The sequence below is a fragment of the Rattus norvegicus genome, chromosome 8 (genome assembly GCF_036323735.1).
Source record: "Rattus norvegicus strain BN/NHsdMcwi chromosome 8, GRCr8, whole genome shotgun sequence".
Taxonomy (NCBI): domain Eukaryota; kingdom Metazoa; phylum Chordata; class Mammalia; order Rodentia; family Muridae; genus Rattus; species Rattus norvegicus.
In genome coordinates this window covers 39,493,851-39,514,294 of record NC_086026.1, presented here as the reverse complement: position 1 = coordinate 39,514,294, position 20,444 = coordinate 39,493,851, and the positions used below count along the sequence as shown (strand labels likewise).

At 41.3% G+C, this 20,444-nt stretch overlaps 1 long non-coding RNA gene across 2 annotated transcripts in view; it reads left to right on the top strand.

Annotated features, from left to right (window-relative positions):
• The window catches only part of LOC102552355 (uncharacterized), a 60,798-nt gene that overhangs the window by 19,379 nt on the left and 20,975 nt on the right, over positions 1–20,444 (top strand). For both annotated transcript variants that reach the window (XR_593810.4, XR_005488036.2), the window contains exon 2: positions 6,488–6,548. This is a non-coding gene — a long non-coding RNA (uncharacterized LOC102552355). The remainder of the gene's footprint in view (positions 1–6,487; positions 6,549–20,444) is intronic.

The window sequence follows — 20,444 nt, the reverse complement described above, 5'->3', positions numbered from 1 at the left end:
GAAGGGGTGTATTGTCTACTCTAGACCATGAGGCATATGGGAATTTTTCCTAAAGGCTCTCTAGTGAAATCTTTAAAAAAAGAACTCATGAGAGAGATGTTCTTCACTCTTCTGATCATTATTATTATTTCTGTAGGTGACAATTTCATACAGAAGCAACTAAATAATGTAAAAATGTTAATACAAGAACCATGCATCCCACCAACCACTGACAACTTAAAACAGAGGTGATCTACCTGAGTTAACTTTACAGTTCTCCAAATCTAGATCTGTTGCTACCTGAGATAATGAGTTGAGTAAGAAGTTTCTGCATCATGTTAGAAGACATTCTATCCAATGTCTTTTAAACAGGTATTTCTTCAAGACCCTCAAATGAGTGGGAATAAAAGAAATTTTCCAAGTTCCTAAAAGTAAGGGTGGGGTTAGGGAGATTGATCAGTAGGTAAAGTACTTGCCAAACATGCATGGGGTGGGGTTAACACTGCTCATGACAGTCCTACAATCTCAGAACTCAGGAGGAGGACACAGGGGATTGCTAAAACAAGCTGGGGAGCCAGACTAGGCAAATGATTGAGTTCAGGATTTAGCCAGAGACCCGACCTCAATAAATGAACTGGAGAGAAATCAAGAAATACAGTAAATGCTACATCAGGTTTTTACATGCACCCACATGTAGCCCCCCACATATATGTGTGACACTCATGTGAAGACATATGCACAAAATAAATTTAAAAAAAAGTCCTTTACCAAAACAATCCAGTGATAGTTCAGTTGGGTATAGAACTGCTTTAATGGTTTCTATGTTCTTTTTCATAGAGCAACTCAATCTTTCTTTCTCTCTCTCTTAAAATATGTTCCTTCCAATTAAATTTTATAGGATCTTTTTTACCATGTACTTAAGCATAACTTTTATTCCTTTATGATGCTAGAGAGTATTTCAAATGGGATCTATTATATGCTTCAGATAACTATTAATTCAATTGCTGTTTTAGTGCTTGTTGAGCATCAACAATGTACCAGGTTCCAGGCAGTCTGCTAGGAAATAGACAAATAATACACAAAATGTAAGGTCTGCTCTAAAGATCTCTTCCTAGTGAGGAATCAAGGGGGAGGGAATCCCAGCCGTAAAGTATACTATAAAGAAGAGAGTCTCAGGATAAAACTTTCAGATTTTACTCCCAGGTCTTCTTAACTACTGATTAACTCATAGTAATGTAATTTAAGCCCCATGAGTCTCAATTTTCTCAAAATTAGAGCAAAGATAAAGAATAGTGATATCTTCCTTAAAATATCACTATGGGTGTTTAATAAGACAGTTCACTCCAAAAATAAAGAAGTGAAAGGCTAATGGAAGCCGGGCTCTGTGAAGGAAGCTGAAATGGGAAAATCACTTCACCCTAAGCATCAAGACCAAACTGGACAATATAATGAGACCTCGCCTCAATCAGTAAATAATTTCTGAAGTTCTGGGCACAGTGTTACACTCTGTAGTCCCTGAATTGGGAGGCTAAAGGAGGAGGACCTTGTGTTTGAGCCCAGTTATATAGTAAGCTATATAGAAAGACTTTGTCTCAAGATTAAAATAAAGCATCCTAGTTGAACATGGGTTTTAGCAATGGTGAGACTTTCTTTCAAGGAATCCTTGCTGTAGCTAGTATTTGACTTTACTTATTTGGGTATTTATCCTTATTCTAAAGACTTAGCTTCAAAGTACAATTTCAGGTATTTATTTACTTTGGATCTTTTTCATGGACTTTACATAACTCATTGAACCTCTTTTGTATCCCACGCATGCCTGTTTTAGGAAGATCTTGGAAGTTCTGGCATCATTTATATTGCTAGACTTTCTTTTGAAATTAACTATCTATTAAATCTATTTGCCGTTTCTCTCAAATATAGAGATGTAAGCACTATTTTTTGTTCTATTGTTATTGATATATACACTGGCACACTGAAACACATATGAAAATACCCTTTTGCTAAATATCTATATGACTTCGAATATATCTACCTAGATCTTAAAACTATCTACCTACATTAACTGCCTCTATTCCAAATAATATAAGCTTTGTAAGCTAGATATGTATGGTATGTGAGTGTGTGCGTGCGTGCGTGTGTGTGTGTATCAGTCTGCTGTCTGTTGTGTGGTGGGAGGGTGGTACATGGGTACAGGGGGAATGTTGTATATACAACTTACAAATTCTGACCCTCTTCTGAGTCATTCTTAACACAAATATTAGTAAGATATATTATAAATCATGTCTTCTAATATTCATATGTGGATGTCCTAACATTAGTACACCATAATGTTTGAAGATAAGATCTTTAAACAATCAATTAAATTAAAATGAAGCCACTGAGGTGGAGTCTAATCCAGTATCTTAAGAGAAGGAAATGTGAACACATGGATGGCAGATATGTGTGCAGAACAACCTTCTGAGGACAAGGCAATGAAAACACAGCCATCAAAGGCCAAGGGGACCCACCTAGATGTTCTTCCCCCACTGTCCAGGTTGGAAACCAATCTTGCAAGTATAGTGACCTTTGACTTCTATACTCTAGACATGTAAGAAAAAAATGTCTACTGTTTAGCCCACCTAATTTTGTTATTGTAACCTAGAATATAAAAATGCCAACGCATGCACACACACGTGCACACACACACACACACACACACACATTTACACACAAAATTGTATTCACTCTCATTCACTTTTTTTTAATTTCCCATAGGAGGGTTAGGATTTTGATAGCAAGAAAAAAAAAGTAAAAGAGAGAAAAAGAATTGGAATTCTGTGTTTGATATTCAGAAAGAAAATGGTGAGTCTTTTTAGAACAACAAACCTGAAAGCTGGGTAGGCTTTAAGAGGGTAGAAGTGGGGGGTTGGGGATTTAGCTCAGTGGTAGAGCGCTTGCCTAGCAAGCTCAAGACCCTGGGTTAGGTCCTCAGCTCCAGAAAACAAAACAAAACAAAACAAAAAAGAGGGGAGAAGTGCTTCTCATCTAAAAGGTCCTGTTGGTACATCGGTGCTTGAACAACACAAATGAAGTAGAACATATACAAATTGTGTTCTAAAAAAGGTATTTAGGAAAGAAAAGAAGGCAGAAACAAAAACTAAACAATTTTAAAGCAAACAAACATAAACCAAAAACAAAAGGCAGACGTCTCACCCCCTTTCTGTTTTTAGAAAAGAAAGGGAAGGAAGATAAATCAGTTGCAATTGATCTTGGAGAGACAGATGGCTCAGCAGTTAAGAGGACTTAACTCTCTTAACACTCTTACAGTGGACCCAAGTTCAATTCCAGCACCCACCATCAGAAGGTTTATAACCATATCATTTCCAGAGATATGATGCCCTCTTCTGGCCTCCACAGGCACCTGCACTTATGTGCACATATCCCTACATAGACACACAGATACATATGCACATAATTTCAAGAAATAAAAATAATCTTAAAAGAAAAGTCAGTCCTTATTTTCAGTCATAACCTCTGAAATTGAACTTTGAACAGGACATGAGTGGCCTGGATGAAACACCTGGGTAGACAGGACAGACTCCAAAATCACAGAAGCTGCTGACCTACTTCCTATTTTCTGAGAGACTGGCAAGTTTCCCAACAAGGCTAGGCTGACAAAGATTTGCCACCACATCCAGTTCATATGTCTTCAGGCTTCCAGGCTACTCAACCTACCTCTTCACCTCCTTTGCTTCTCACTGTGTGGACCCACGAGTCCAGCACCAATGGATCTGCTGTAGGCTTGAGCCATTCTCTCCATAATATGGTACTACTCAGTAGTTAAGAAGACCTGGGAGTAAAATCTGAAAGTTTCATCCTGAGACTCTCTTCTTTATAGTGTTCTTTACGGCTGGGATTCCCTCCCCCTTAATTCCTCACTAGGAAGAGATCTTTAGAGCAGACCTTACATTTGGTGTATTGTTTGTCTATTTCCTAGTAGACTGCCTGGAACCAGGTACATTGTTGATGCTCAACAAGCACTAAAACAGCAATTGAATTAATAGTTATGTGAAGGATATAATAGATCCCATTTGTAATACTCTCTAGCATCATAAAGGAATAAAAGTTATGCTTAAGTACATGGTAAAAAAGATCCTATAAAATTTAATTGGAAGGGACATATTTTAAGAGAGAGAGAAAGAAAGATTGAGTTGCTCTATGAAAAAGAACACAGAAAACATTAAAGCAGTTCTATACCCAACTGAACTATCATTGGATTGTTTTGGTAAAGGACTTTTTTAAAATTTATTTTGTGTATATGTGTGGGACATATGTGTATGTGTTTTCACACGAGTGTCACATATATATGTGGAGGGGACTACATGTGGGTGAATGTGCATGTAAAGGCCTGAGGTTGACATTTACTGCTCCATGGTACTTACTCTGAGAAAATGAGTCTCCTTGAAAGTAGCCCAACCCTGGTGTGATGATTTGAATATGCTTGGCCCAGTTGATGGCACTGTTAGGAGGTGTGGCCTTGTTGGAATAGGTGTAGCCTTGTTGGAGAAGGTATGCCACCACTGGGGTGGGCAATGAGTCCCTCCTCCTAACAACATGAGAGCCAGTCTTCCTCTAGCAGTCTCCAGATGAAGATGTAGAACTCTCAGCTCCTTCTCCACCATGCCTGCCTGGACACTGCCATGCTCCCACCTTGGTGATACTGGTCTGATCCTTTGAACCTGTAAGCCAGACCCTATTAAATGGTGTCCTTTTAAGAGTTGCCTTGGTCATGGTGTGTCTGTTCCCAACAATAAAACCCTAAGACACCTGGTCATGGCCTCATTGTACTCTGAGTTCTGTTTCTTTGTCTAATTTCAGCCTTAATTCTAGTTTAGGACAAAGTTCAATTATAGAGGGAAGTGCAGTGTTTGATGCAATTACGTTCCTTATGCCCAATGCACAGGTATCTGCATTCCCTTCTCTCTTCTTCTTTTTTAAAGATTTTTTTTTATTTTATGTGTATGAGTGCTTGCGTATATATGTGTGTGTGTGTGTGTGTGTGTGTGTGTGTGTGTGTGTGTGTGTGTGTGCGCATGCATCATGTGTGCATCTTGTGCCTGAAGAGACTAGAAGAGGGGGTAGACCCCTTGAAATTGAAATTACAGATTGTTGTGAGCTGGCATGGGTAGAATATGTCATTTCCTTACTTCTTTGTAGTTGCCTTCGAATGAAGATATTCTCCAGAAGAGCAGAGTCCAGGAACACACAGTAAACCACATATATATCCATACACATACATACATAAATTATTCTTTCCCATAGTCAGGATGTGCATACACCATAATACACAATAATACATGTACCTGGCACATAATGAACAGGAAAGTTCGTGATATAAACAAACACAGCTACAGTCTCATGAGATAATAGGTATAGTCTGGTGTTGATAATATACTATACCTCACATGGACAAATTCTCCACAGACTTTCACAAATACTAGAGCAGTCATAATAATACTGAAACCTGTCTGACCCTGTCTGCCACACTGACAGTCACACTGACTGCCACCCTGACTGTCACACTGTCTGTCACCCTGATTGCCACCCTGACTGCCATACTGACTGCCACCCTGACTGCCACACTGACTGCCACCCTGACTGCCACACTGACTGCCACGCTGACTGCCCTGCTGGCCCAGCTGCATTTGTGAACATCAGTCAGACACATATTTCCTTTCCCACTGCTCCCCCATCCCGTTTTATAGCCTTGTTTGGATTTGAGTTCTGGTGTGAATATCAGAACTGTTTAGCTTCTCCGTGAACCAGAGACCTATCTCAGTGACCCCTACTGCTTACCTGCAGTCATACCCTGCCCTTCTTATCTACAGCACTGTGTTTTTGATCTCTGTGATACTGGCCATATTTTCCCATAGGTCCCTGAATGAGAAAAACAGCTCAAACAGTGAAAAGTGATCCGAGTTCAGCACACTCTCCCTGACAGGCCCTGCTGGCTACAGCAGACAGCATGTGTGTCCACAAGCTGGATACTTTCCCTCTTTAAAGCCCTAGCCTTCATGCCTGCCTTGCCTGGCTTATGTGTCACAAACACACTCCATCCCCATTCACATCTCCCATTCACCCTTCTCTCCTACAGTGCATTAATTCATACAAAATACATATTAACCATCTGTGAGACTGGATGCTGAGGACAGAAAGGCACACACTAACAATCCTTTCATTGTTGCTGCCTGCCCAGACTGAACGCCATCCCCTCTGCACAGCCTCAAGTGTCTGTAGCAGGCACCCTTTGCTTCCCGCCTTCCGTGGCTGTATTCCTCTGTTTCATGGTTTAGCTCGTAATCATCTCCTGCACAATGTGCGTAAGGTGCGCATTACTTCTAAAATGAAAGACCGCATCCTTTATTTCTGAAATACTTCCTTAATACCCCTAATATAACCACAGAGGAGTCCCGAACCTATTCACTCAGTACTTCTTTGTCGTGAATTTTATTGTTGTTTTTCGATACAGACTTCTGGCTGGCCTTGGAGCTCACCATGCAGACCAAGACATCTGCTTCCTGTGTCTAAAGGTGAGCATCTGTATGCATTCACAGCATCTTTCTTTTCCTGTTGTTGTTGTTTAATATGAGTTATTTGGGATGAAGGTTGTTTCGGTCTCAAATAAAAGCTCTTCAGGAAAGAAGAGGAAGAAAACTGTACTCTATCTCTTTTGCTATAAACAATCCAAATTGTCCCATCAACTCCGACCCAAATGGTTGGAAGCTTGGAGAGCAGAGTTGACCATAGGGAAAATAGCAGCTGACAGTGTCCACGTCAGGAAGCTTCTTCTCTGGGCTCTGCCAATTTGAAGAGCTATTGCATCTAGCAGGTTAAGTTCTTTTACTACGCATGCGCACTAACATTCCAAGACCCGGAGGTCAGGATAAGCACACGTGAGGGGTCAACTGTCACTTGAGAATGACAAGAGCAAATCAGGCTGGTGGAAGCTGGGCAGGGGCAGGACCAGGGTATTCGGGATCTGGTCAAGCTTCAGAGAGGCCTGGAGGGGGGGTGGGCAAAAGAAAGGAGGTCTCTCTCTTCCCTGACCCAGAGTGGGAATGAGGTGAAAGGAGAGAACCCTGGGCCAAGGCAGTGACCCAGAAGACCCGAGCAGAAGTAAAAACAGATGCGAAACAGAAGCTGTCAATATCCGGGGGGACATGGGGTCTGCCCTGAAGGAGATGACCCCAAGTACGATGCACTGTTGTTGATGTGTCTTGACTGGGACTGGCACTCAACAATTAAAGCTGGACAGCCACAGGCGTGGAGAGCTGCCCAGAGCACACAAAACACTTTGTCCCTTTAAATGAACAGGGAAAAGGAGCGCACCCTGTCGAGCCTGGAGGAGTGACCCTTCCCATAACTCATCCACTTGACACACAGATACCACACTCATTACCCATGCCAAGTCTCAGAAGCTTGAGTTATGTAAGACACACTCTTTGTCCTCAGGTTGCACACTAATCAGCCACCCCAGTGCTGATCCAAGAACTCAGTCACAGGCTCCTTTATGCAGATGACAGTAAATGCTGGAGCAGGGGCCTGGTGGCTCTGCTAAGGGAACCAAAGCAACCTGACCTCAGACCCAGATGATCCCAACACTTAAATAGCATGCTCACAGGCCACTGACTCTGGGCAGTAGGAAGGCATTGGCTGACTGCTAAGAGCCAGGAGGATACCTCTGAAGCACCAGCAGCACTTCATTTTCAAATTCTCTTTCTTATACCAACCCACACCGCCATTCCTGGGCTGGCCTACTCTCAACTCAGTGTTCCTCTTTTATTTTTTCCTTAACCCAGATGTGACTATTGATTCTCAGGGTCCCCAGGAGACACCCCAACTCCCATGCCAAAAACAGCAGAGTATTCCTTGGCTGGGATTTAGAGGGATCTGAATGGGGCGCCTTATTTAAAATACGTATTTCCAAAGCACTGGCTCATAATTACTATGTTATGTCCCCCATTATAAAGAAGAGGAAATTGAGGTTAACAGAGATTAAGTAACTAAACGATCCAAAGTCACTAAACAATCAACTAACAAAGCTAATTATCAAGTGGAGGTTAGCTCTCAGGCCTCCACCTGTGGGCACACTCCATTCCCCTTAGGACTGCTTTGCTCCCTGTGGCAATCTGATACAGATAAGGTGAAATACCTACGGAAAATCACCTCTGTGGAACCTTCGTGAACTTCTTTTGCTCCGAGGAGCTATTCTTTACTGCCGAGAACCTTCCTTGTTTGTTAGACTATACTGGCGAAGTGTCTCTGAACACACCGTGTTGTCTTTTTTGTGTGACTATCCATTTCCCCATTCTAAGGTTTTTGTAAATTTTTGTCTGTATTTTTTTCTACCTTGGGATCTAGTCCCAAGTCATATACACTACAAAGGCTTAATAAATGTTTCTGGAATCCAGATTTCTTTCGCTCCAAATCTCAGGTACTTTCCACTCCAGTAGATTTCCTTCCTATTCTCTACAACTCCCCAAAATTTGAGCTAGATCAAGTAGAAAACCTTATCTATAGGACATGTATGTTGAAATCGCTACCACTCTGGGTGGTACCAAAGTCCGTATTTTCTAGCACCTCCATATTGAAAAAGTTCAATTTATAAATTGAGCATACTAACAATAATAACTAATAATAAAATAAGACAATAATATCAGTAGACTGATAGGAGTTATATAAAATATATGAACTCATTGTTTACTTCTGGAAATTTTCCATTTAATAGTTGTGGACCTTGCTTAATATAAGTAACAAAAATCAAAAAGTCAAGTGTGGATAAGGAATGACTCCTGAATTGATTTTTACAGACTTCACTCATGAGACCAAAGTTACACATTCTCTCCAGAATCTCCATTAACACATGGGCCCTTAAGTAAAAATGTAATGTCATACACTGTACATCGAATATGTTCTGTATTATTTGCTTTGATGACTAGCTTTAAGGTCCAAAATGACACAAAATTCTCAGCCTCCCATGAATCCTGCAGCAGAGCAAAGAGGGGTGAGGAGAAAGTGCCTCACTTCTCCCTACTGCTACGCTGATCCTAAGTTCCGGCTCCATCTACCAGCCTACAATGTAAAGAGCAGTCCCTTGGTCATGCTTGAAGCCTATGAGCTGTATATGATTAACATCCCCCACCCCAAGGCACACACCCTAGAAAGATGCCCGGGGAAACCCTAGAAATGCACCGCTGCTCATTTGGCCAAGGAAATCCGGGATCACAAGTACCCAAAGTGCCACTTAGAAAATGTGACTGGCCTGAGTTCCCGGAAGTTCCCGGAAGTTAATCAGACCTGGTTCTGGAAAACAACACCCCGTTGCCAACGCTGGGGTGGCGCTCATTTCCCCTTCCTTTTAGTTCAAACAAAAGCCAACTTGATTTGGAAATGACCACCAGAGTATGGCTTCCATTCTTCCTTCATTTATGATGAAGCTGAATTCTTTCAACTGCCCAGTTCCTGTCGCCAAAGATGAGGCAACGCACAATCCAGCCCGCTTGTCGTGAGGGCTAAGTGAGGAGAAAGCTGGTTAGTGGTCTCTCTCCATCCTTGTTGCTGAGATAGTAGATACGAGGAGGGAGAGAGTTTCAGGTGCCAACAGCCTGGGCCAGCAGTCTGGTTTTCCACTGTTTTCCCTGATAAAAGAAAGGTGGGTGGGTGCAATGGGGAAAACCATATGTTTTTATCCTTGCCAGAGAGTTTCCATTTGATTTGGGGGCAAGAGGCAAAGAAAACACTAGGAACCTAGTCGTCCACATGGTAAAAAGCAGTTTGTGCAGGGCTCTGGGTATTCTTTGATGCTGCCTCCAAGTTTAAAAAGAAAGACCCCCCCTCTCTGACAAATTATATAAAGTTCGAGAGAGTGCTTCTTGACATAGGCTGCAAACAAGGCCAGCAGTGACAGGAGACAGCAGACACGGGGCTGGGTGTGGGCTCTGCCTCACTCTGCCTGGACTCTTGTCTAGAGCAAACAAGCCAGGTCATGGGAGAGATACATCCAAAACAAATAGGAATGAAAGCCATGAGCTGTGTGCTCCCAGAAAGCACTTGTCCCCTGAACACTCTCTCTAAACCTCAAACACACCAGGCTCCCAGTTGTGATCCCATTGTGATTCCCATTGTGTTACATTATTAGATTCACTGGTTTTTAATGTAGTTGGAGGCTTTCAGTAGTCAAACTCCTAAGGCCTTACATCTGGGAGCCACTTGGGTCAGATAGTGACTACTGGGATCTCAGAGGTTGTTTCCCTTCTCTCGTACACAGCAGCAAATAAAGGATATTTGCGGAGTGTTCCCTGTGGTCTCGGTCATATGCAAACATTCTAAGTCAGCACATAAATGTGAGAAGATTAAAACAGAAACATGAAGGATTTCATAAGATGATTGCATGGCTGTTCGGTTGTGCCTTTCTTTCCTGTGGTGGGTCCTTTGGTTCAGCATTGTTCTGGTGCGTAGTGAGTACCGTTCCCATTGCTATAGCTCTCTCAGACAGAGGACATTGGCACCCACATGATAACAGCCAAGGTTCGTCATGTCCTCCTTTAACAACTGTGTGTGTGTCTTCATCTGTCTCATGGATATGTGAAGTATTAATTACACATGCTCCTGTTTCTCAGAACATGGGATTCTTTTTCCTCTAGCGGTGGACCTGATTTTCAGGAAAACTGGTCAGCGGCAGCCTTCCATTTCTGCTGAAGTTCTTGCTCTCTGGTCTTGACACAAACAGAATCTGGAGAAGATGGGAACTGGAAGAATTGATTGAAAAGTAATGGTGTCTTGGTCCCTAGACCAGGCCAGTTTGGAGTTTGGTGGCATATTTCTTAGATAAATTTTCTTCAAAACAATTTAAAATGTTAATTTCATTTACTGAGTCCTAAACTATCTTGTATCTTGTGTCTATGACATATCACAGAGAGGCGGGATCGTTCATAGTAAAGAAACTGAGATTTCGCTTCAGTCTGGAAAATATGAATTATATTTCTCCATTAGATAATAAAACTATATCCAGGAGAAATAGCTTAACCCAGAAACAGAGAGGCAGCAACATCTAATCTGTATTAAGAGGGAAAATAATTAGCTTTGTTTTTGGCCAAGCCATAGCCTATAAGAAAATATAGATATTTTTGCTCATTACGCAACCCCCCCAACCTAACCTAAAATATTTAAAAATTGTGTTTTCTATCTCTTGTCCTTGTTTTCTGTTCCTCCTTCCAAAATGTCTTATTATGTGTGCACATGCATGTGTGTGCGTGCGTGCACACACAGACACACACACACACACCACAAACACACACACACACACAGACACTACTTGGTGGTATTTACTAGCCCTGTGTATAATGTTCTTTCGCTGTATTAAGAGATAAGTTTCCTGAGGAGAGAGGTCAGCAAGCATCTCTGATCCAACTATAAACTGCAGTCTCGGGCAGCTTCAAGCACAAGCATAAACTTAATAAATATTTGGTCTGTGGAGGGAATGAGATCAGTGGGTGGGATGTGGCATTGTATATGTAAACCTTTCCCTTGGGCATCTTAGACTTTTACTCACAACTTTATCCCCAAATATACAGAAAACATGGGAAGATGCGATGACTCCTTGTCTAAATTCAAGGGCATAGGAAGAAAAATAAGAAACATGGAGTGTCTACTGAGTACTTACAGTTTCTTTACATGCATTTCATCTTATTTACCTTCTCAGGTAAATTAGTAAAGATACTGAGCTATATTTTATTTGCCTGAAGTAGATAAGTACCGCACACTCATCAAGAAAACCTAGGTTCAGAAAGGTGTGGTTGCTTCATGAGACACACAGCTGCCATGGCTGCAGCACCTTTGCTGGCTCAGGCTCAGACCTTGCCTCTGATGTGTCCGAAGAATCTGAGTCATCTTTCATTGTACTAAAATGAAATTCCAAAAGTTCTCAGTGAAAATGAAAGGTTTGTAACTCCATTCACAAGAACAGAGAGAGAGAGAGAGAGAGAGAGAGAGAGAGGAGAGAGAGAAAACTTCCTCTGACCAATGGAAAAATAATCTTAAGCTCTGCTTGCTGGCAAAGGGCCCACTAGTGTGGGCCAGGCTGTGAAAGAGAAGGAGACAGATTCTCATGGAAAGCAACCTCTCCACCCACTCATATTTGTATTTCTCTGAGGTTAACCCAGGGCCCCGCCACTGCCGCCTGCACATCACTCTGGTGACTGTTCCCACCACTAGCACACAGATAGGGGAGGGCGGAGGCATTAGAATCTTATCACCCCTATTAAAAGATAAAGCCCCCAAGTCAACCCGTATCAATAGAAGCTTCATGCACACCCGTCGGAGCTTACAAGGGAAGCAGACAGCATGTTTCTGATCATGGTTCAAGTGGGATCCAGGCAGCGTTTGCCTAGCCAGCATGGCCTTGAGAGAGGTAATTAAAACCAGAGCACTCTGCTTTGTTTTGATATTAGCCAGACCTTCTTTTGAGGAAATATATGGTAATAAAATGGATGAAATGGTGGGGTAAAAAAAATGAAATTAACATCCTTTTTCAAAGTGAACCAAGCGCTTTGTGGAAATCGTTGTTTCTTCTTCATAGATGGTTTACAGCCAATTTGTGATCACAGTCCATTGTTGCTTGTCTCTCGTTCATTCACTCATTCATTCATTCACTCACTCATTCTGTGAGCAGTTTAGAATGCCTGCCAAAAATCATCCTGCATTAAACACTTAAATATAAACCCAAATTAAACACAGCCTTTTTTCCTGAGGACAGGAGAGGACAAAGGCAGCAAGGGAGAACCATTCTGGACAGAGAATAGCCAACCCCTCAAGCTTCAGCGCATACCACAGGGATCCTTTTCTGCGCGTGTGCATTTAGTTCTACAATCACCTTCTCGGCTCAGCCTTTTCTCTTGCCAACAAGTTGTATCTTCGTTTTCTGCTTCTGATAGAAGCCTCCTATTCTGCCTTCTCCTCCCATCTAGCTCTTACCCATCCTTTGAGACTCCCTGGCATCCATTAACTCAAAAGCCAACAATCATATCTTCCCCCTCTATGACTCATCTGCTACCCCATCCCAGTGATTCTCACAGTTCCAAAGATTTTATATGATGTAGCAATTTTCTGTACACTTTTCCTTCTCTTCTGCTACATCAAGAAAGCTAAGGAGGGAATGGAATGTGTTACAATTGTTTTGAAGCCTAGCACAGTACATAACCTAGTGGGTATTCAATGAATGTGAGGGAAAGGGCCTGTTTTTGTGTAAGGTATAATAGATACAGTTGAGGAGGAGGAGGAGGTCTGCTCAGAAAAAGAGGAATGGAAAAAGCTAGAGAAGCCCTCAAAGAATAGACTACTGATCTGAATCTTGAAGAATTAGCATTAAAAATTCAGTTTTCTCCAACAGAGTCTCATTGGAGAAACAAACTACTCTTAAGGGTAGGCCCTATGCCCAGAAGATGGCCAATGCAAAACAAATCCAACAGAATCTTTACGGGTATTTTTTCTCAAATATAGTGCCAAGACTTCTTTTTCCAACCTTACAGATTCTTTGAGTGTATATCAAGGTTTCCATTTTTGTATTTCCATGGGGTTCCTATGTGTGTGAACGAGTGTGTCTCTGTGTTTATGTTTCTCATGGTCTTTCTTTGGCTCCCTTTCTTCTTTTAGTTTGTTTAGTTCTAATCTGACTTGTTTGTTTTTGTTTTATCTTATTTTATTATTATTCCTTAGATGCCTGTTTGTTTTCTAAAGAGAGACAGAAAGGGTGTGGATCCAGAGGCAAGACAGGGTGGGAAAGAACTGTGGATGAGTTGGGCGATGGGCAACCATAAGCAGAATATATTGTATGGGGAATAAATCTGTTTTCAATAAAAGAAAAATAGATTGAAAAAAGTAAATTAAAAGAAGTCAGAAAGTGTTTGGATGACATTTCTGGCCATGTTCTGAGGTTAATGCTGCTATCAACCTTTATCAGAGATGCTCTGTTTCACAGGGAGCGGTGATTAATACAGAGACTCAACAATTCACAAAGCATGGAGAATCAATGGTTGTGCAACTCTTTCTCTAAATAGAGCACCTCTCTCTCCCTCTCCCACCACAAGGCTTAGAGATCAGTGTAGAAGAGGCAATCGAAAGGCTGGGAGAACCAGTGGTTAGGGAGAATTGCTACTAAACTGTCTTCAGGGCATTATACCATGGCACTCATGAACACGCTGCAACTACAGTTACCTGGAAAAGACTTGCACGTAGTTCTAGCAGTGACCATCTCACCATACATGGAGGAGGAACTTATGAGGGACCCATCAATCACTGAAGAACTTACTAAGCCACACCCCTCATTGAAGAACTTAATAGGCCCCACTCCTCATTGGAGAGTTTACTAGGCCCCACCCCTCACTCAAGAGCTATGAGTTTAAAAGAAAAGGAGAGAGCTAAATAATAGAGGGATAGTTGAGGGAAAAGGTTGCCACAGGAGAGGCAGGGAGAGAGATGGTAACTAATAAGAGCGTAAAAATGCCCCAAACTCAGTATGCACATAGATGAAATTTTCAAAGGAAAAATAAAAATGTAATACACACTATTAAATTATTTATAAGTAGTGACTTTGTATATGGCACAAATTGAAGAAGAAGGAATTTTCAGACAAAGGAACCAGCAGAGGCGATGACAAAAAGAAGATATGAGCACTCAGAGGATAGTCAGGCTAATCACATAGCTGATCTGATGTGTCAAGTTGTCTGGGTTATTTCTGGATATGCCTGTGTTATTATTTCTGTGTATGAGAGTGCTTCTGGGAAAGACTGACATATGATTCAGTAGACTGAAGAATATCCACCCTCACCAATGATCCAGGAATCATCTCACTGGGGGATTCCATAGAATGAAAGGGCAAAGGAAAGACCAATCACTCTTTCCTTTGCCACTGAAGTATTCAATTCCTCCTGTGCATGGAAATCAGAATCCCAGATGCTCCGGCCTTTGGACCTTGAGACCTGGCTAGGGACTCCTACTCTCATTTCCACCCAAAACCTCGGGACTTCAGAGTCAGATAAGTTTCACAGGTCTCTAGTTTGCACAAGGCAGATGATAGTGTGCCCACTGATCTCCACATTTCCCATTGCTTTTCTTTCTTGGGAGATGTCTGAGTCAAAGATACAAGTCATCAAACGGTTAAACATCCAAAAATGAGGATGAAGCAGACACAGGAGTTGACCAGTTGTTTTTGCTGATATATTATTTATTCAAAATGGTCTATTTCAAAGCCTTGCGAAGTGACACATCTTTCTCAGGCTTGCCTCTTGTTCTCAAACACAATCCCTTTGATAGAGGAAAAGGCCACATGAAACATACACCAAGGTCACAATCAGTAAATGTCATGAAAAATGGATATCCTTTCAAGAGAGATGTGGGTCTCTCTGCCCTGTTAGTGAAGAACCATTAGACAAACAAATCCTTGGGGAAAGGGTGGAGGTGTCTGACTAGGCACTGTCCCTTAATGTGGTGACCACTGATGGACAGCAGCCAGCTGCGAGCAGAAGCTCAGGTCTAGAGAGAACAAATGCTTACACTCAATTTGAACTCTGCAGGGACATGCAGCTCCCTGTATTGTCATAGACTCTGCTAGTCACATTTTTTCTTTTCTTTTTTTCTCCAATGGCTGGACTTTCGCTATGGGCTTTCTTTGTTCATTTCTCACTCAGTCTTCTGGTAATGAGTGCTCAACGTAATGGTGGCATTCTAGCATCTTGAAAACTAATGAGGATAAATAATCATATGTTTATAAGAGATTAGTTTCAGGAATAATCATGGAAATGGATGTAAACAAGACCATAGTGAGATACTATTTCCCTCCCACTCAGATACTGGAAAAAGAAATTTAGATACTGTGTTTTGGTGAGGGGGTAGAGAAACTGTAGCCATCATTCATCATTAATGGGAATACAAACTGGGGTAAATAATTTGGGAAAGTCTACATGTTCCTCAAAAGTGTTAGTATATTTGTAAAACAATCCAGCAATTCCACTCATAGATAAATCCCTAAGAGAAGTAAAAATCTAGAGAAGAAATTCAGAAGCCTAGTAAAGTTAAGGAGCTTACACTAAGCCTAGAGATATATAGGAAAAACTTTGGGTAATAGCAAACACACACATATATGCATGTAGGTGTGTGTTCATGTACATACACACACATATGCAGCTGAATGCACTTATACATGCACACACACATACACTCATGCAGGTGCATGCTCATGCACACGCATGCAAGTGAATGCATATGCACATGCGTGTGTGCCCACATACACACACACACACACATGCTCCTGTATATGCACACACACAAACAAAACCTACTCTCATTTCTCAGATATTTTGTTTACATTATACTACATCGATGTCATAATAAGTAGTTTTCTAGAGCCTGCATAAGGATCTGCAGTATGACAAACCACCATACAAACTATCACCAAAGCCTTAGAGTAGATATTAAAGTTGTGAGTAGCATAAGAAATTTCATTCAAAACTTTCAAATTGTTTTCTTCCAAAAGCACTATTAAAGAAATAGCTGTGTTTACCTCAGAAAAGATGGGAACTTTAAGAAATGTTTTATATGATTATCTGTGTGGCTTCAAACAATTCTGGTCTAAGTTCTATAGACGGGGAAGATAAAAATCGTTCAGCAGTCAGTGCTGATTACACTCAAATCTTGCCTCGGCACATGGACCACTGAATGAAGCACATACCTAAATTTGATTGGTTGACTCCAAATGATGTCATTTCTATGAATCAAAGCTAAGAATCCCTGAATGAACCCAGGTACAATGACACATGCCATTAATTCCAACACTAGAAAGGCAGAAGCAGGTGAATCTCCATGAGTTCAAGGCCGTCCCGGTCTACATGGTGAGTTCCAAACCAGCTAAGGATATAGAATGAGAACCTGTCTCAAAGCAAACAAGCAAACAAACAAAAAAGGATTACAAAAGACTCCAGGCAGCAAGTTCAAAGCCAGTCAAAAGAGCACTTTGAAGAACTGACTCCCTGGTATCCTAAGATCCCAGACAGCTCCCAGAGCAGCCTGCTTCCCTTAGGATGACATGTGTCTTAGATTTTCCATTGGACCTATTTATACATATTCCTGAAGAATATTTATTGTAGTGTCCTGTCTTCTAGTCAGAAGGTTTCTGCTTTGAACAGTGAGTTATAAAATGGTTATCCTAACCACATGGACTATGTCTCACATTTAGCATTGAAGACACAATGAGCAATTTTCACACATAGCCTGTGCTCAATTTTTAACAGAGAGTGTTAGGCAAACCCAGTTCCATTCTAGAAAAGGCATTGTCATCCAAGCACCAAAAATCTGGGTTACTCCAAGCTTCAGTCCAATGCAGACCCTGGATGATATTAGAAAAAATATTTAGCTTCTTTACACTATATACATATACACACTAACCAAGCAATGGAAATATTTGTTTGGGCCTCACAAGGTAATAAATAATAATCCATTAAGCCATTAGGTCAGGGTATTGAGTAGGAACTGAGTAAATAATTAAGGACTAGTAGGATGATAACAGATAAGTTGCCTCTAATTTTCACCTATTTCTCATCGTGTTTGAACTGATTCAAATGAATTGGAACTGCATGCTATACGTGTTTGTGTGTGTGTGTGTGTGTGTGTGTGTGTGTGTGTGTGTGTGTGTGTTTCAATGCACAAAGACTGGTTCTAATAGCACAGACCAAAGAAAAATGATTTTGTACATTGCAGCTACCACTGAGTCCATGTAAAATGCCACCATAAAAATTTACATTTAGCATAATGTATATACTTGGCTAATGTTTTATGTATACACACACAAAACACACAAATACATACATACACTTCACTGGCTATTAGGTTTTTGGTTTTGGATGTCATCGGTTGCATAACCAAATCTAGACTCAATTAACCTTTATCATATATTGTGTATATCTCAGCGTCTGGGCTGGATAAATGATTATGTCATTAAATCTTCATTACAATCCGGTGTACTGAATATTCTTATTGTCTTCATGCAGGTGAACTAATTAAATTTAGGAATAAGACAAATTACCCAATGACACAGAAATCCTAAAAAATAAAAACTCAGTCAATCAAACTCAGTCAATCTTGAACTCCAAGCCAACATTACAACATTACAAGTTCACTGTTTAACAAGCTATGCCAGCCACGCGGCTGCTGAGAACAGCAACTACAGCGATGAGCTAGCCACCAGATGGACCATGCGTCCTTTTCATATTGAAATAGTTAAACCTCTTGTAAGAATGCCCTGTAATAAAAAGATGCTTTCTTCTCTGTGTACCATTCTATTGCAGAGCTTCAGAAGTCTGAGTCTATTTTTAATTCTTTATGTTTTTCTGGTGGGTGGATTCCTGCATAATTAAAAGAAGAAAACCAGGGGGGAAAAGAAGGGAAATATTCCCTGGAATTTCTTTCATGCTCTGTTCCCAGCCCGTGTGTGTATTTCTTGGTGTTTTTAAAAGGTTGCATTGACTCAGCATCAGGCCAGCCAACTCCGTGACAGCTCATCTCTGGTTTCTATTAACTGTGATTAATGCCAGGGATTGTGTTTATGCTCTGAGTCTACACACCAGTTAGGGGCTCAGGGAATTCGGTTCCGGCTTGTATAAAAAAAGTATGGGGGTGGGATGTGTGGACCAGAAGGAGCCAAGCAGGAGAAGCCAGAGCTTTGGAACTTGTACTAGCTGTGATGGGAAGGGGGATGAGCAGCGGGAGGAGGGATACCTCAAGCCTGGATTCCCAGTGGAAACTGTATCCTTCCCTGCTCTTGATGCCTGCCAGACTCTATCCTGGACACTCTTAAAAATTGATAGAAGTATGAGCTGAAAGCTGTGCCCTTGCCAGATCAGCAGGAGGTCACCACAATCATTCAATTAATGAATAAATCCATCTGCAATCTAAGGGGTCCTTAGAATCAACACTCAGAGTGGGGGGATAGGGTGTTAGGGGATAAATGAATTGTCAAGAGACTGCTTGGAAGGCCATCAAGACTGTGATTGTTTTCTGGGGACTGGCCCAGTCCATGATTTATTTAATAATTAAATCTCGAGGTTGGCATAGACATTGAAGGTCACCTAGTCAAGCTTCCACTCCATGTTCGAGTGTGTTGTATCACATCTCACCAAAAATCATGTCTGGTTAATTACAGGCATGAAGGTCTCATTACTTCCTAAGGTATCCCAGTGAATTTTTAAAGCAGCTCTATTTGACAAACCATTACTCATGCCTTCAGTAAGTGATTATTAAAAGCTAAGTGCCCAAGCTCTGTTCTAGACCCTAAAAAAAAAAAAAAAACCAATAAGCAGACAACAAACTCCCCTGTTCTTTAGGTGTTTCCACTCGTCACATTAAGTCCAGAATAGCTCTCACTCTCATTTATCCCCATTGAGTTGCTTATGACCTTCTGGGTTCTCTCAGTGGCTTCCTGATGCCATTCTGCTCATTATTGTATGTCTGTAATTGTGATCATTATTGTCTCATGTAAGTATCAAAGGCCATGAATGACAGGACCTTTTCTGTGCTGTCTTTTCATCTCCTCCAATCTTCCTTAGCTACCTGGTTTTGAGGTTCTTGTCTACATTGGCGTGTGTGTGTGTGTGTGTGTGTGTGTGTGTGTGTGTGTGTGTGTGTGTGTGTAAGCATACAGTCGTTTGTTGATGATGATCTTTTAATGAGACACTCAGAAACTAGTAAGATCTTCCACATGAGTTCTGCCCATCACAGAACACAGCGTAAGTTTCAGTGCCTGCTCCAATTCTCAGGTGTCCAATAGTGCAATCCCCGTTTACCGTATCATTCTGACACTGCCCATTACTATTGCCATAGGGGGCTCTCTACTTGTTTTTCAAAACCAGTAATGCTAAAATACACATACAAATCAGAAAGATTAGCTGACCATAGGCAAACCATGGTTGAGAGGGTCTTGGAAGGAAAGATTGGCAGTCACTTGAAGAGGTGAACGTTCTACCATCCTGAAGAGCACAATTGTGCGCAGAGCCCAGCAGTGTTATCCAATGAGCAAAAGGTCAAGGGTCCTCATGAAGATGTGAAGTTTGAGCTTCAGCCAATGGGTTTGGAGAAAATGAGGCAAAGGCAACTGTACCTGCCACAGAGTCTGTGATAATTAAGCTTACTGCATCTTGAGTGTCATTTGCAATCAGCCCCTCTATATCCATGGCTTCCATCTCCACTAATGGGGACGGAAAATACATCAATATGTCCATAAAAGCCTAGTTTGTACTGAACGTGTGTGGATGTTTTTATTTTCATCCTTTTTTAAACCATATCCCATAACAACTATTTACATAGCACTTATATTAGATATTTCAAGGAATCTTTAAGTGGGACAAAGCATGCAAGACAAGAGAATTGTGTAAAGCACATGC